The sequence below is a fragment of the Giraffa tippelskirchi genome, chromosome 2 (assembly GCF_054371585.1).
Source record: "Giraffa tippelskirchi isolate mGirTip1 chromosome 2, T2T-mGirTip1v1.2.pri, whole genome shotgun sequence".
NCBI classification, from domain to species: Eukaryota; Metazoa; Chordata; class Mammalia; order Artiodactyla; family Giraffidae; genus Giraffa; species Giraffa tippelskirchi.
Genome location: NC_137276.1, coordinates 24,729,124 through 24,745,152, shown reverse-complemented (window position 1 = coordinate 24,745,152; position 16,029 = coordinate 24,729,124). Strand labels below are relative to the sequence as shown.

The 16,029-nt window shown below is 40.3% G+C and overlaps 1 protein-coding gene across 6 annotated transcripts in view; it reads left to right on the top strand.

The window, feature by feature from the left end:
• LOC145539478 (uncharacterized) overlaps positions 1-16,029 on the top strand; it is a 702,259-nt gene that overhangs the window by 149,271 nt on the left and 536,959 nt on the right. Inside the window, exon 4 of one of the 6 annotated variants that reach the window (XR_014077851.1) lies at positions 8,627-9,393. The exons of the other annotated variants lie outside the window; for them this stretch is intronic. The gene's annotated coding sequence lies outside the window, so the exon portion shown is untranslated. Of the gene's footprint in view, positions 1-8,626; positions 9,394-16,029 lie in introns of those variants that run through there. 6 annotated transcript variants of the gene reach the window in all.

The following is a 16,029-nucleotide window of genomic DNA, read 5'->3' as shown; positions in this document are numbered from 1 at the left end:
AATGGTGGCTGAGTAATATGCCATTGTGTATATATATATATATATATATCACAACTTCTTTATCCAGTTATCTGTCTATGGACATGTAGGTTGCTTCCATGTCCTGGATTGTAAATACTTCTTCAATGAACACTGGGGTGCATGTGTCCTTTTCAATTATGGTTGTCTCGGGATATATGCACAGTAGTGGGATTGCTGGATCATATGGTAACTTTATTCCTAGATTTTAAGAAATCTCCATGCTATTCTACATAGTGACTTTATCAATTTACATTCCCAACAATAGTGCAAGAGGATACTTTTTTCTCCACATCCTCTCCAGCATTTATTTTTGTAGATTTTTTGATGATGGCCATTCTGACTGGTGTGAGTTGATACCTCATTGTAATTTTCATTTTAATTTCTCTAATAATGAGTGATGTTGAGCATCTTTTCAGTGTTTGTTGGCCATCTGTATGTCTTCCTTGGGGAGATGTTTGTTTAGGTCTTCAGCACATTTTTTGATTGGGTTTGTTTTTCTAATATTGAGCTATATGAGCTGCTTGTACATTTTGGAGATTAAGCCTTTGTCAGTTGCTTCATTTGCAATTATTTTATCGCACTCTGAGTGTTTTCTTTTAATCTTGTTTACAGGCTCCTTTGCTATGCAAAAGTTTTTGTCTGATTAGGTCCGATTTGTTTATTTTTGTTTTTATTTCTGTTACTCAAGGGGATGGATCAAAGAGGATCTTGCTGCAATGTTTTCCTCTTTTTTTTTTTTTTTAATAGTTTTTGGCCTTACATTTAGGTCTTTAATCCATTTTGAGTTTATTTTTGTGTATGGTGTTAGGAAGTTGATCTAATTTAATTCTTTTACATGTACCTGTTCAGTTTTTCCAGCACCACTTATTGCAGAAGCTGCCTTTTCTATAATGTATATTCTTGCCTCTTTTGTCAAAGATAAGGTGCCCATAGGTGTGTGGGTTTATTTCTGGGCTTTCTATCTTATTCTGTTGATCTATATTTCTGTTTCTGTGCCAGTACCATACTGAATTGATGACTGTAACTTTGTAGTATAGTCTGAAGTCCAGAAGATTGAGTCTTCCAGCTCCTGTACAGTTGTACAGACTGTCAATTACAAAGGCCTGAGTTCTAACCTTGACTCTGCCTCTGACAAGCTGTATGAGTTTAAACAACTTTTTTTTTTAAGGTAATCAAGGCTTAATTTTCATACCAGTGGCTTCCTGCAATCCAGGAGACCCAGGTTCAGTCCCTGGGTTGGGAAGATCCCCTGGAGAAGGGAACGGCAACCCACTCTAATACTCTTGCCCAGAGAATCTCATGAATAGAGAAGCCTGGTAGGCTACAGTCCATGGGGTTGCAAAGAGTTGAACCCAACTGAGCAATTAACAGACAAAATAAGAATAAAATGAAACTCCCTTCTCAGGGCTTGAATGAAAGCAAAATTAGATCAGGTTTATATAAAGATATGTATTTACTCCTTATCATTATGTATTTTTAATAAAAGAAAGAATTAGGAAATGTCAAGAGTTCTTGTTGGTTCCTAATGAGTTAGGTGCTTAATGATGGGGAATCTAATGATTTATGGACCTGTGAAATGACAGAAGTGAATTCCTCATGGTGGCCTTCATGATATCACTGAAGAATTTGTGAGGCACTAGCACTGTTGCAGAAATGCAATTTTTATGTGGTTATATCATGATGAACTGGAAAAATCCAGGAATTCCCAGCAACCTCAGAAATCCCTAGAATACCAGGAAAGTACACTGAGAAAGCTCTTTCAATTCACTCATCAATCAAATAGGCCTTGGCATCTTATTTGGTCTTTATTCTCACAAATTTTCATGAGATCCCATTTGGATCTGGGCAGTAGTAACAGATGATGAATAAACAATGAGCAGCCAAGATTAACTTTGGAGAGAAAGTGAGATGCTGGTCAGTGGGAGAGTCTGAGTCAAGACTCTGATGGAAGAAATTATGAGGCATGATCAGCAATAGTGAAGAAGTGTGCTGGATAGTAAAGACATGTGTACTTAGAAAAATAAACTATGACCCCAAATGCCAACTTGTAACTTTATCTCATGTATAACATAGGTCATTGAGAAATATTAGAAAAGTCAAATTTCTAATGAAAAAACTACTTTATTTTTTGCAAAAAATACTCAGGATTGGAAGAGGTGATAACCTGAGCCAGGGAGTTAAGCAGTTATTGCAATGTTTCAGGAGTGACACTCTGGGGATGTAAACTAATGCAATAGAAATAAAAAGGGAGAATCTGTGAAACTGAGTACAAAGGAAATACTGATATATCATGAGAAGAAAAGGAGATGGCAGGATGATCAAAACTTTACTAGTGATAAAATTATTTTGTAAACCATAAAGGGTTAGGCAAATGTATTAAAATATACACATCCTTTCATTGTTTTCAGTGAAAAAGACACACTGGTGTAAAACAAAATACAGTGGATACAACTTGTCTTTCTTCAGAAATAACAGCTCACAGAGGTCAATCAATTTGTCCAAGGTTATACCACAGAGTGAAAGTTAGAACCTGAATTTTCATCAGTACCTCTTTATACTACAGTGCAGGTCTCTATACAGGTGTGCTTACACAAGATCTAGGTATGAAACAACGCTAGTGTTGGTGTCACTGTACACCACAGAATTTGCCTTTGCTGCCAGAGAGCTCCCTCTGAGCATACCTCATGCATTTGTCTTCTTTTGTTCAACATATGGTAATAATCCAGAGCATCTCTTTGTGATATTAAGAGGTCTCAGTTGCAAGTCTCTTGAAGATATTGACATACTATGCCCCCAAATTTGGAAACATAGAATGTGTTTGCTATCCCTGTGTACCGAAAAGTGGAACTCATTTGGAGTACTAGTTGCTGTAACCTCTCCCATAAAATATCTTGTTTCTTGGCATTTATGTGTTTGACAAAATAAGCTCCTTGAAGGTATACAACTTTATTTTATTCAGTGACATATCTCAAGTGCTATAATGGAAATTGATATGTAGTACATACTAGATACAGGCTTTTTAATGTATGAATCCCTTCCTTCTGAATAACAAAGATGAAAAATACTTAAGGAGTTAGGGGCTTAAAGAAAGTGAAAGTGAATGTCGCTCAGTCATGTCCGACTCTTTGCAACCCTATGGACTGTAGCCTGCCAAGCTCCTCTGTCCATGGAATTATCCAGGCCAGAATATTGCAGTTATTCTGAGATACAATTCCCTTCTCCATGGGATCTTCCCAATCCAGGGATCGAACCCAGGTCTCCTGCATTGCAGGTGATTCTTTACTATCTGAGCCACCAGTGAAGCCTTAGGGGCTTAAAAAGCAGTGTATTTCCCTGCCAGGAAGCAAACTAAGGTTTCTTCATTACTATATCACGCTGAATCTTTATAACCAGAGAATCACTGCAAGACTATTCCAACCATGGCCCTTGACTTTATTTACAAGTACTTTCTTTACAGCTTGGTTCTCTGATGGCAGAAATGGGAACATGAGCAGAAAGACTCTAGGGCGACTTGAAAATGAGGGAAACTCTATTCTCTCCCATTCCTCTCTGTTATCATTATCAGCCTGAATGATTTCTGGGGAAGGGCAGCATAGTGTGATGAAAAGAACACGAACCTGGGTCTAGGCAACAAATCCTTTGAACCCCAGCCAACTCTTTATGAGCTGTATGACCTAGGACAAATGATTATACATCCCTGAGTCTATTTACAGCATTCTCATCCAGAAAATTGAGAATAGAAAATTGCTAGAATATCTGCACTAGCTCACTTCTGTTGTGAACATAAAGATCAGCATAAACCAGATATCTAATAAATACTGTTTTAAAATATTCTTTTGCATATGTTTATTCTTTCTGTTTGCCCCTGTATCTGTGAAGATAAAGATGAAAGGTTATCTGGGAGGAAGAATCATGTGTCAGCATCTTGTGGACTCAGGGAACCCAGGAGAACAAATGTCTGGTGGTAAAAGAAATCTTCTGGAGTCTCTCTGGGTCTGTTTAATGAGTCCTGGACATGGGACCTTCAGGCCGCCTCCCTCTGTTCATTAAAGCCCAGTGGTGTGTAGAATCCAAGGCAGGGGTGAACAGTCAGAAATTCACCTTTAAAAATAAGATTTGCTGTGATTCCCCCCAGGGACTGTGGCCTGGGGAATAAGCTGCCTGTTCGTGGGGCTGCCTGCTCTGTGGGGGAGTGACTGTCAGTGACTTTCAGCTTGTCAAATACATTTCTTAGCCATCAGTATTTACTCCTGAGGGAGCCACCACTGGGAGTATCAGAGCGGAGAGAAGTTAAATAGACCACACTGGTTTTGTAGCATCACGGCTCACGCAGGCCCAGCAGGAAGCTCCCCATTCCTGGAATTCACAGGTGGCATCCTCTGATTCTAAGTGCATCCTCAACTCCTTCCATTTTAAAATCCACTGGATTTAGCTGCTGCTTAATTCATGCCGACTTGGTGGCCTGCACTGGCAGTGTACACTAATGTTGGCTTTTACAGCCATCCAGTCAAGAGGGGATGAATGAGTAATTTGAATTTAAAGATAAAACTGAGGTTCAGAGAAGTTAAATTACTTTCCCATAACCACACAGAGAGTTTTGCAAAACAGAATCCAAACCTACACTGATTTATAATGCTCTAGGTGAAAATCATCAGCAAGGGAGTATGATCTGAATTTAGGGGTCTGAGACCTCTTTATCTGACATGTTCTCAGGATCACCCTGACACTAAGCACATTCACTCTTTCTGCATCTATTGGTCTCTATAAAAAGCTTCTCTGACCAAATCTGTTCTGCCCACTTCCCACTAAGTTCAGTTCAGTTCAGTGGCTCAGTCCTGTCCGACTCTTTGTGACCCCATGGGCCGCAGCACACCAGGCCTCCCTGTCCGTCACTAACTCCCAGAGTCCACCCAAACCCATGTCCATTGAGTCAATGATGCCATCTAACCATCTCATCCTCTGTCGTCCCCTTCTTTCCTGCCCTCAATCTTTCCCAGCATCAGGGTCTTTTCCAATGAGTCAGCTCTTCGCATGAGGTGGCCAAAGTAGTGGAGTTTCAGCTTCAGCATCAGTCCTTCCAAAGAATATTCAGGACTGATTTCCTTTAGGATGGATTGGTTGGATCTCCTTGCAGTCCAAGGGACAAAAGCATCAATTCTTCGACGCTCAGCTTTCTTCACCGTCCAACTCTCACATCCATACATGACCACTGGAAAAACCATAGCCTTGACTAGATGGACCTTTGTTGACAAAGTAATGTCTCTGCTTTTTAATATGCTGTCTAGGTTGGTCATAACTTTCCTTCCAAGGAGTTGCTGCTGCTGCTGCCACCAAGGAGTAAGCATCTTTTAATTTCATGGCTGCAATCACCATCTGCAGTGATTTTGGAGCCCAGAAAAATAAAGTCAGGCACTGTAACCACTGTTTCCCCATCTATTTGTCATGAAGTGATGGGACTGGATGCCATGATCTTAGTTTCTGAATGTTGAGCTTTAAGCCAACTTTTTCACTCTCCTCTTTCACTAAGTAGATAGGTCTTATTTTGATTTTTTTTATTGGAGTGTAATTGCTTTACAATATTTTGTTAGTTTCTTTTGTACAATGAGTGTACACATGTGTAGATGCTATATGTATACATGCTATATGTATACATGTATCCCCTCCATCTTGGACCTCCTTCCAACCCCTCCATCTTACCCTTCTAGGTCATAACTGAACATTGAGCTGAGCATCCTGTGCTATCAAGCAGGTTCCAACCAGCTATCTGTTTTATACATGATAGTGTATATGTGGTGGTTTAGTTGCTAAGTACTGTCCGACTCTTCTGACCCCATGGATTATAGTCCACCAGGCTCCTCTGTCCATGGGATTTCCCAGGCAAGAATACTGGAGTGGGTTGCCATTTCCTTTTCCAGGGAATCTTCCTGACCCAGAGCTTGAACCGGGATCTCTTGCATTGCAGGCAGATTCTTTATCGATTGAGCCACCAGAGAAGCCCTAATAGAGTATATATATTAGTCCTAATCTCCTAATTCTTCCCACCCTCCTTTCCTCCCACAAACAAGACCAAGAAGTGTGCAATGGACAAGTGTAACTTGGATTCCATTCGCCCATACCCATGGTAATAAGAACCAGAATTTATGGAACACCTACTTTATATCTGCTGCATCTGTTCCCATTCAAGGTTGTTTATATATACTGACTCCTTAGAGCCTCACAATAGACTCGGGAAGTAGGTATTATTATCTCATACTTACAGATCAAAAAAAAAAAACAAAAACAGAGAGATGATGCAACTTGCTCAACAGTGTACAGCTAATAAGCAGTAGAACGAGGATTTGAGGCCAGGGAGATTGATTCTAGGGGTGTGCCTAATGATGAACCAGACTGGCTATATTTCTATACTATCTTTAGAGCAACGTTAGAAGGACAAAGGCACATAAAGAAACAATAGCCTTGTTTCACTTTTTAAGAGAAGACGGTGAGCAAAGATGCAAGTAGGAGGAAAATACCTTAGAAACTCATTGAGACAATGGAGTGCCAGCCAAGGAAAGGTTATTGAGGCAACATCACTGGAAATAATTTTAAAATAGATTAGAAAAGCATATTAATGGAAAAGACAGAGAAAGGGCCTGAAAGAGCTGCCAGGAGTCATGTTGATTATGCTTAGAGGCTTCCATTTTAAAGGCTTAGGATACATCGAATGATATACCCCTGTCTCTGATATTGAGTGCATGCCAGGGAAAGAAAAAAAAAAAATGCAATGATGAGAATCAGAGCATATACTAGAGATACTGAACAAAAGTGTTCATATGCCAAAGAGTGTCCTTGAAGTGCAAATTCTTCTCTGCCATTGGACCAGAGGTCACTGAGTCATTGCTGAGATGATGAGCTTATGCTGGTAAAAACCCCAGGGGTAACCAGGATTTCATTTGCTGAATCACATTTACTCATATCTGCATTTTGGTTCAGGAAGCAGAAAGTCTATAGTTGGGAAGGAAGGTTACATTCCTTTATTTGCTTACACATTGAAAGGATAAATAAATTCATGAGAGCTTGAGATAAGCTTTTGTGGTTTCAGACAATGTATGTGTGTATAAAGAACCTGGAAGAATTTGTTAAATGTAAATTCCCAGTCCTCCTCTCCAAAAAAATATAATCCTGGGGGTCTATAAGGAGGCTTAGGGATCTCCACTTAATAAATCTGCTTAAGGCGTTTCTTTTGCCAGGGGTCTTTGCATTTCACTTCAAGAAGACCAATTTGTGGTTCTTAACGAGACATACCTTAAAGTTGCCTGTGGGTGTTTACAAAACTGTGCCTGTCTAGAGGGTCAAAGCCACTAGACTCAGAATTCTGTAGAAAGAGGCCAGTTGTCACAGACTGGGTTTCCCAGGAAGCTAACTCTGAGACAGAGATGACCTCTGAAAAGAAAGAGATTGGGCAGAGAAAGAAAATGAGCTGCAAGGCATTCTCAAAGGAGGCCTCTACTCCTCTGAGAGACTGAGGTGCTAGCATGCCTCTGCAGTGGTACCCTTATGTGGGGTGAGGCAGTTGGGACTTTGTATCCCCAAGGTTCATGATTCTTGGATGCTGGCTGCCCTAGGGGGAAGGAGACCTTAGCCATTAGTCTTGGTGTTCCCTGTTGGATTTCAGGGGGGAGAGTCATCTGCCAGCCTCCAGAGAACAGATCTGGGCAGAGCCTCACAATATCCCCCAGGCTGAACGGGCATTTGGTTTGGTTTTCTCTCAGTTCCATGGGTAATGCTCATGCACTGCCAAGTTGAGAACTAGGAATGTGACATGTCACTGGTTATGAGGAGAAAGAAAGTAGATTGTTTTCCCTACAGGGCAAGCCCTATTGCTACCGCCCAGAGAATTCTGACTCATCCTATGGAATTCTGATCAAGTGTCATCTACTCTTTTGAAGACTTTTTGACTGATTCAGGCAGAGTTAATCACTCAGCTCTCAGAGCTATCACTCATATGAACTTCCGTTATAATATATCTTTGCTCCCTGTTAGCCTGTTTATTTTACCATATCATGTTCATTTTTATATCCCAGCATCTAACAGGGTCTACATGTAGTGGATGGTGAATGAATGAGTGGATGAATGGATAATCTGCTTATTGGTAACTGAAAGGTTAGAAGAAGAGGCATTGAGGAGATAACACTCCTAGTAAGTATCTCTTGGTAGGGTGGCTCAGTGGTAAACAATCAGCCTGCCAATGCAGGCGACATGGGTTTGATTGCTGGGTCAGGAAGCTCCCCTGGAGGAGGAAATGGCAATCCACTCCAACACTCTTGCATGGAAAATCCCATGGACAGAGGAGCCTGGTGGGCTAGAGTCCATGGGGTTGCACAAAGTCAGACATGGCTGAGCATGCATGCACATGTCTCAAAAAAAAACTTTGGATAGACTCAATAATATTTCCACCTTCTTGTGGCAATTCTGATATCACAGAACCTCTCAATCTGCTTGGTAATCAGGGACTATTCGGAAAAACTTTTTAGACTAACCTCTAGAGTGAATTTCACATTAAAAAAATATTTTAAAAGTGGGGCAAATTCTAGTGTGATCCTGAATACCTTCTTTGTCTCCCTAGGACTCATGGCAGCCTTGTCACCTTCTTGCCTGTTAGAGGAGCATATGTCAAGTGAATGGGATGACATGAACTAACCAGCTGGTAGCAGATTTCACAAAGCCTCTGTTTAGCGGTTTTTACAAGACTAAGACTTTCTTCCCCTTTGCCAGTAATCCACATCCCCAGTAGTTTCCCTGAGTTATCCAGTATCCTATGAGGTATGTCACCAAGAGCAGTCAGATATGCAAAGCCAAGTAAATTCTCAGCCAAATAGCCCTTGGCTTGATTAGATTGCAGCCTGTGCTCTCTCCAGTCACTTGCATGAACAACCCTGAGTCGGAACCACCAGTGACCAGGCACAAGAACAGGTCACTGAGGACTCGAAAGGGAAGGAAAACACAATGAGTTTCACAAGTTCCTTATCCATCCTGAGAAATGCCTGTGGACACAAGTTGCTTGAGAGCCAGCTCCATTACCGGCTCCTGACAGTTTATCTGACAGTTTATTTTAGATTTGTCCTCAGGGACAGAGTATCAAAATTTCCTACTGGTGGCTTGAATAGGTGAGTGATGCTGCCAGTTGCTCAAGCAGAAAAGAAGAGCTTAGGAATATAATAGGAACTTTGGTTTCCCATCAGTGCCTCTATAGCTGGAAGTTTTCTGGTGTTTTCTTACCTACAAAATCCAGTGCTTGAAACCTTCAGGAGATGGCACAGGGGGTGGAAGGGCATTCGTCCTGGATCCCCCATCACACCTGACTTCACAATAAATGATTGCTTTGCTTCAAGATAGCATTTTAGTACAGCTGATTTTCTGAGAAGAAACCTTAACCCTTTTGGAAGTCCTGTGGATACCTTATAAGTACATCTATAGGAAACCCTTAATTTTTATGAATGTAGGTGACTATGAAGACAATAAAGCTAAATGTTAAATATGAGTAAAATAGTCTAGATAGTTGCACCAATGAGTACTTCAAAGGCAAAGAATAAACTGGCAATAGGAGAAAGGAAGCTAAATACTGGCTTCCATACACCTATCTCCTCACCTTTCCTTGCAATGGAATCATGGCCCTCTGTGCTTTAGAGATGAGGAAACTGAGGCTCAAAGAATAAAATCAATTACCCGCTGTTGCACCTGTAGTGAGGAAAGATACCAGGTTCCTGCTCAACCTTCTCATCTCTGATGCTTCCTGGTAGACTTGAGAGGAACAGAAACTAGAGAACAAAGAGGAGGAAGAACATGATGGAAGATGGTGGCAGTAGTGTTGGGTTGACCAAGAAGTTCTTTTGGGCTGTTCTGTATGAAAAAACTGGAACAAGCTTTTGGCCAATCCACTGAAATGGACTAATAGATTATATTCTGGAGTAGTGTCATTAGAATTACACAGGAGCTTACTGAAACTGGATGTCTTTCATTCCCTATTGATGCATAACACACCTACTCTACAACTTAGTTTAAATAAAAACAAGGCATTATTTTTCTCATGAGTCTGTGACCCAGTGGGGGCAGTTCTGTCTCAGGTGGGTTTGGCAGAGATCCTGGGTTGTCTAATAGGTCCCCAAGGGCCTCACTCACTTGACATTCTCTGCCAGCGATAAGGTCAGCTGGGGCTTTCAATGACAGGTCTCAGTCCTTCCTGTGAGCATCTCCAAGTAGCCACAAGGCTTCTTTACAGTTGGCAGGTGGGTTCCGAGAAGGAGCACTCCCAGATAACAAGCCCCAACAGATAAGCACTTCTCAAACTATTGCTTCCTTCATATAATGCCTCACTAGCCAAAGCCAATCAAATGGACCAGCCCCAACTTAGGGGAGAGACCTCTCCAAGGGCAAGGAGACTACTTACCACAGAGAGGTCTCCTTTCCCTGCTATAGAGATTATTTTTTGCTTGAAAATCAAAAGAGGTTGTATGCAGGCATCTAGTTTTAATAAGCTTTCTAAAGTATCTCTATACTCTATCTTCCTAACTTTCCTTATCTACCACCTACTTTCTTTCTTTAAAACCTGTTTGCTGAAAATCTTGGTTAATTCACTAATCTGCAAGGCAATAGGTTTATTGATTATGAGAGAAAGAGATCCATTGATCTGGAGAGAAAACAGCAATAACGACAACCACAAAATTCCACTAAAAAAGCAATTTGTAGTCACCAATGACCTCCATGTCACTATGAAATGAACATTTTTCAATTGTCATCTTTCTTAGTTCTTTACCAGCTCTCAATGGTGTTGATTGCACCCTCCTTCTTAAAATACTCTCTTCCCTCACCGTTTGTGATGCATCATGCACACCTCCTTTTCTTCTTTTCTGTTTGCTACCTCTAGTCTCTTTCTCATTCACTGTTTTCTTTCTAACTTCAAATGTTTACATTTTTTAAGGCTTGGTTCCAAGTGCTTTTCCCCTCTTAACCTGTATTCATTCTCTAGGCAATATCACACCAACCAAATGCTTCCATCATCAACTATCATGTATATGCACATGACTCCCAAGTTTATGAGACTAGTCTGTATCTTTGCACTGAGTTAGCCAATAGGCAGTCTTATACCTCCAACTACCCCCCCACACACACTTCTCCTAGGAATTCAAATTAAAAATGTCCAAAACTGAATTCAATCCCCCCCTCTATCTAGTGTCAATCTGTTCTTCTATTGTTCATTATGTTAGTAAAGCATGCAATCATCTAGGTCATTCTTCAATGAGAGTCTGAAGAGTAATTCTGTCACTTTACTCTCCATCAACCACCCACATACCTCATTCAATCTACCATGACATTTTCATCTTACCTCCTCTAATATATCAGCTTCTCTCCAGCTTCTTCTAGTATAGCAGCCTCAGCCAGACTGCCATCATTTCTCATCCAGAAAGCAATTTTAAAAAAAATCTTTCTAAGTGGTCCCCCAAAATTGTCTCATTCCATTTCCTTTCACCTTTATGACCCACCATTCTTTGTCCATGTGTCAATCACAGTAATCTGTTTAAAAAAAACCACAATGTCTAATTATGTCATTTCATTTAAAGCATTCATTATTTTCCCAATCCTTTTAGAATAAAAAGCAAAATCTTACCATGATTCACAAGATCTTGAATGATCAGTTTCTGCTTCCTATCCAGCCCCTTGTCCCAATCTCCCTCCTGTTTTCTATAGTTCACATGCCCTGGCCCTCTCTTCATTTCTCAAATGTAGAAATATCTCCTACCTGACAACTTTGAATGCCTCCTCGACCCCATTTTCTTGTTGATTCTTCAGATCTCAGTTCATACATCCCCTCCTTAGAGAAGTTGGTGAGTATTCACCATACCCAGCAGGCTACATCAGGATTTCTTACCACACTCACAGACCCATGAATTTCTGATAATTAAAATTAATCACAGTTCATGATAATGCATCTGTTTGTGTATTTAATATGCAAATGTCTCACCTATTAGATAGTAAGGTCTATGAGAGCAAGAAATACATTTGTTTAACTCATTATATCCGTAATATCTGTCAAATAAAATACCTTAGTATGTTTTTGCTTGAGTGAGTAAATGGAGTGAGGAAGGAAAGAAAATGCTTTATAGGACTGTAGTCTTGCCCAAGACTGCCACCTTTAATGTTAATTGCCTGCTTCTTTGAACCGTTTTTGTCATAGCCTCTCATTTTCTCTGGTGGACTACTCCTGGCCAGGACTGCTTCATTTTGTGCCATAACATTTGTGCTCTGTGGTTCAGATCAGTTCAGTTCAGTCACTCAGTCATGTTCAACTCTTTGCGACCCCACGACCCCATGAGTCGCAGCATGCCAGGCCTCCCTGTCCATCACCATCGCTCGGAGTTTACCCAAACTCATGTCCATCGAGTCGGTGATGCCATCCCGCCATCTCATCCTCTGTCGTCCCCTTATCCTCCTGCCCTCAATCCTTCCCAGCATCAGGGTCTTTTCCAATGAGTCAACTCTTCGCATGAGGTGGCCAAAGTATTGGCATTTCAGCTTCAACATCAGTCCTTCCAATGAACAACCAGGACTGATCTCCTTTACGATGGACTGGTTGGATCTCCTTGCAGTCCAAGGGACTCTCAAGAGTCTTCTCCAACACCACAGTTCAAAAGCATCAATTCTTTGGCGCTCAGCTTTCTTCACAGTCCAATTCTCACATCCATACATGACTACTAGGAAAACCATAGCCTTGACTAGACAGGTCTTTGTTGGCAAAGCAATGTCTCTGCTTTTTAATATGCTCTCTAGGTTGGTCATAACCTTCCTTCCAAGGAGTAAGCATCTTTTAATTTCATGGCTGCAGTCACCATCTGCAGTGATTTTGGAGCCCAGAAAAATAAAGTCTGACACTGTTTCCACTGTTTCCCCATCTATTTCCCATGAAGTGATGGGGCCAGATGCCATGATCTTAGTTTTCTGAATGTTGAGCTTTAAGCCAATTTTTTTACTCTCCTCTCTCACTTTAATCAAGAGGCTTTTTAGTTCCTCTTCACTTTCTGCCATAAGGGTAGTGTCATCTGCATATCTGAGGTTATTGATATTTCTCCCGGCAATCTTGATTCCAGCTTGTGCTTCTTCTAGCCCGGCGTTTCTCATGATGTACTCTGCATATAAGTTAAATAAGCTCTGTGGTTAGCCTCCCTCAACACCAGCATCTGGAGCTTCCCTCCCTGGAATGAATCCTACTTCTTCCAGACATGTTCTAGTCTCATACTAAGTACTAATCCTTGGAGTCTGCACTTGCTAGAAATATCCTGGCTCTGGTGAGCAAAGCCTCAAGATTACATAATACCTCTCAAAGTTGGCTGCATGATATATATATAAAGAAACACAACCTGTGTGCTAATGCTAAGATGAAATCCACCTATAGCTGGATTGAATGATAGCTGAAGAGTATAGGGTATTGTTGCTAAAGGGGACAAATTTCTGCAAGTAAACTGACAATATTAATACTAGGATATACGCATATACATTGTTTGACATCTGCAAGGTACCTACTTCCTGTTTCCAAGCAAGCTTGCCCTTGAGAAGTATAAGTTTGGTTGGTTTCGCCACTCATTTGAATTTCTGAGAAAACAACCTGTGGTGCAACCAATCAGACCAAGCTGCTTTGACACTCTGGGACGTCTGAAGCATACTGAGGGCAATTGATCAGACAGCATTACTATCCATTCACCTTCAACTAACCCATTCTGCCTTGACCTACTCTAGGGAGGATTACTCAGAACTTTGGTTTCTGCCATTTGTGAGAGTTAAGTTGTATAGGCTCCTAATCATTACTGCACTTTGCATCTTTAATGGATATTTTCATCTTGATATTCACTTTTCCTCCCCTCTGCACACCCTCTGAATTGATTTGTGTATAGACTAGCTTTGCACGTTGATGAATTGGAAAAATGGTGCTCAGCAGTTTTGCATTGGGAAAATTATCTGTATTTTATTAAGGATGAAAATGGTTATTAATGGTTATTTAAAGGTGAGAGTTCTTAGAATGTTTTCCATAGGGCCCTAGTGGACATGGTTAGTTCATTTGATAACTGACACGTTAACTTGTCTCCAGGAAGGCCTCTTGTTTGCTGAGTTATACTAACCTCTGTATAATTATACCATCTGCAAAGAAAGACAGATATTTTGCAGACATTTTTTGCAATTCATGGACTAGAAATTCAAGTGTTTTGCTTTTTTTTTTTCTTCCTGATTTTGACAATAGAAAATGACCTCAAACATCTTACGTTTAACATACACCAAACAAAGATGACTGGTGATTTTTTAAAAATGTATACTCACCCATCCATTAATTAACCCATGTTCCATTCAACTCCTTATACAAGGAAGGTGTACTGCACTTGTACCATGTCCTACCGTTGAGTTAGATACTAGGGATATATTGATAAATAGCATAAAAAATTAAAAAACAAAACAATATATAGTGCTTGGCCTGTGGAGCTAATGCTTGTAAAAAACAGAAATCAAAAAATCACAGACCAGATGTGCAATTGTATCTACGACCACTGCCATGAATGAGAGCTATATTATTTCAATGTAAGCATATAATATAGATCTCTTGCCTATGCACATACAAGTATAAAGAAAGATTTGTTAACCTCTGACAAGGTAGAATCAAGATTGCTGGGAGAAATATCAATAACCTCAGATATGCAGATGACACCACCCTTATGGCAGAAAGTGAAGAACTAAAGAGCCTCTTGATGAAAGGGAAAGAGGAGAATGAAAAAGTTGGCTTAAAGCTCAACTAAGAAAACTTAAAGCTCAACTTCAGAAAACTAAGATCATGGCATCTGGCCCCATCACTTCATGGGAAATAGATGGGGAAACAGTGGAAACAGTGTCAGACTTTATTTTTTCTGGGCTCCAAAATCACTGCTGATGGTGATTGCAGCCATGAAATTAAAAGATGCTTACTCCTTGGAAGGAAAGTTATGACCAACCTAGAGAGCATATTTAAAAGCAGAGACATTACTTTGCCAACAAAGATCCGTTTAGTCAAGGCTATGGTTTTTCCAGGAGTCATGTATGGATGTGAGAGTTGGACTATAAAGAAAGCTGAGTGGAGAAGAATTGACGGTTTTGAACTGTGGTTTTGGAGAAGACTTTTGAGAGTCCCTTGGACTGCAAGGAGATCCAACCAATCCATCCTAAAGGAGATTAGTCCTGAGTGTTCATTGGAAGGACTGATGTTGAAGCTGAAACTCCAATACTTTGGCCACCTGATGCGAGGCGTGAATCATTTGAAAAGACCCCGATGCTGGGAAAGATTGAGGGCAGGAGGAGAAGGGGACAACAGAGGATGAGATGGCTGGATGGCATCACCGACTCAGCAGACATGGGTTTAGGTGGACTCCGGGAGTTGGTGATGGACAGGGAGGCCTGGCGTGCTGAGGTTCATGGGATCGCAAAGAGTCGGACATGACTGAGTGACTGAACTGAACTGAATTAACCTATGGATTTTAGAAGAAATAAAAACAGAAATTATAAAATACTTTGAGATAATGAAAAGGAAGTTTCAGCATAACAAAACTTGTGAGGCATAGCTAAGAACTAAGAATTTAGCATTTCCTTGAGTGAAATTTATAGTTGGAAATGCCTGTATTAGGAAAGAAGAAAGATCTGAAATAAGTAACCTAACCTCTACATTAAGACACTGGGGAAAAGAGCAAAACTAAAGCTAAAGATGACAAAAGAAAACTAAATATCAGTGTGGAAATTAATGAAATAGAGAATAGGAAAAAAAAAAAGAGTATAGAAGAAATAGAGAATATAAATGGAACCAAAAACTGATTCTTGAAAAGATCAACTAAATTGAGAAAAGTTTAGTTAGATATACCAAAAAAGGAGAAGACTCAACTAGAATCAGAAATAAAAGAAAGAACATTAATATTTCATACTAATACCGATCTTCTAGAAATAAAAGGGCTATAAAGTGAGTACAAT